The sequence below is a fragment of the Schistocerca americana genome, chromosome 3 (assembly GCF_021461395.2).
Source record: "Schistocerca americana isolate TAMUIC-IGC-003095 chromosome 3, iqSchAmer2.1, whole genome shotgun sequence".
NCBI classification, from domain to species: Eukaryota; Metazoa; Arthropoda; class Insecta; order Orthoptera; family Acrididae; genus Schistocerca; species Schistocerca americana.
The window spans coordinates 90611568-90613483 of record NC_060121.1 but is presented as its reverse complement, the minus strand read 5'-3'; the positions used below and the strand labels follow the sequence as shown (position 1 = coordinate 90613483).

The 1916-nt window shown below is 39.6% G+C and overlaps 1 non-coding gene across 1 annotated transcript; it reads left to right on the top strand.

The window, feature by feature from the left end:
• The first annotated feature begins 634 nt into the window (after positions 1 to 634).
• On the top strand, positions 635 to 709 carry Trnas-uga. The gene has a single exon. It is a non-coding gene; the product is annotated as a tRNA-Ser (tRNA).
• The last annotated feature ends 1207 nt before the right edge of the window (positions 710 to 1916 follow it).

Genomic DNA, 1916 nt, shown 5'->3' with positions numbered 1-1916 from the left:
AAACACCCTTCTCTATTGGCATGTGGCATGTATAAAATTTTGTGTGCATGTAGCAAAATTAATATTGGAGCAACCAAGAGAAGTGTGAATACATGGGTAAAGGAACCCAAAAGTCTTTGCCAATTAGAGAAAATAGTCAAATTGGCTTTAGCAGGACATGCTCTTCAGCCAGGAAGTCACAAAGTGAAGTTTTCTGAAACAAACATTTTATCTACAACAATGAACTATTATCCACAGCTATGTAGAGAAGCCATTGAAATACATAAACATAGGCAAAATTGTAATAGGAAAGCAGAGACCATGAAACTTGGCGACATTTGGACAGTAACTCTGCACAATTGCCAAACAGTTTTTGTCTTTGACAAGATGACAATTCCAGAATGAGGTTTTCGCTCTGCAGCAGAGCGTGCGCTGATATGAAACTGCCTGGCAGATTAAAACTGTGTGCCGGACCGAGACTCGAACTCGGGACCTTTGCCTTTCGCTGGTAAGTGCTCTATCAACTGTCTCCGCAGTATCCTTTCTTTCAGGAGTGCTAGTTCTGCAAGGTTCGCAGGAGAGCATCTGCAAAGTTTGAAAGGTAGGAGACAAGGTACTGGCAGAACTAAAGCTGTGAGGACGGGGCGTAGAGTCGTGCTGGGGTAGCTCAGTTGGTAGAGCACTTGCCCGTGAAAGGCAAAGGTCCCGAGTTCGAGTCTCGGTCCGGCACACAGTTTTAATCTGACAGGCAGTTTCAAGATGACAATGAATAAATAAGTTTTATCTTTGACAAGGGTCATCATTGATTATCACATGTAACTCCGGCCACATCCCTTATTCTCCAGTATATATCGAGACAATACAGCAGACTGACGGTGCCTTAATTTTTTTGGTAATTTACCTAATTTTCACCTTGGGTTGTTACAAGTGTAGAAAATTGTCAGTCAACACTTTAGGCCAAATTCAGCACTTATTGTGGTCGCTAGATGAGTTACAGGAACAAGGTGAAAATTGTGGATTGACAGGACAACCCTTTTATAAGTTGCTGTATCCAAAGCATGCAGGGCAGTTAATGTGTTCTGATAATACAGCTAGAAAAGCACAATGTAGCCTTAGTGAATTTTGGGGCCATTTGTGTATGAAACTGACACCTTCTCTGTAGATGCTGTACGAATTAGTGCAAAGGGACTACTGGTGGTTATAAGAAAACAGGGAGCTGTTAGCACAGTACATGCGGGATATTAGGCACGTAGTAAAGGCATTATATTTACCACAGAGTGAAGCAGAGGTTGAAGGGGTAAGTCTAGAGGATAGGAGTAGTTTATTGTTTGTGGAAAGGCCAACTCATTCGTGGATTTACAAGGCAGACACCTATGTACACGATCCATTTCACAGATATGAATCTGAAAGATATGTGAGACAAAAAGGAAACTCCATCTGATACGTAGGGACACCTTTGATACTAGCATTACAGCTCATTACAAAAATTACTGCAAAATACTGAAGAAGGTTATCCAGAAATCTAAAAACTTGCATTATGAGAAGAAGTTAAATACATCCAGCAATAAAATAAAAACAATATGGGATATAGTTAAGTCAGAGACAGGTATGACCAGAAACGAGGAGGAACAAATAGCTATAAAAATAAATGAAACCCTGGTAACAAATGCATATTGTGTTGCAAACCATTTAAACAAGTATTTTTGCTCTGTTACTGATAGCATGGGGCTGTCAGGTTCAGTAAATAATGCAATGGAATATCTGAGATCAGTGCACACAAGCAATCTCAGTAAAATGGAATTGACACTTACTTCACCCAAAGAAATAGAATCCATCATGAAGTCCTTGAAATCAAATCATTCTAGTGGTTATGATAACATATCAACAAAGTTAATAAAAGAGTGTTCATGTGAGCTTAGTCATATCTTAAGACATTT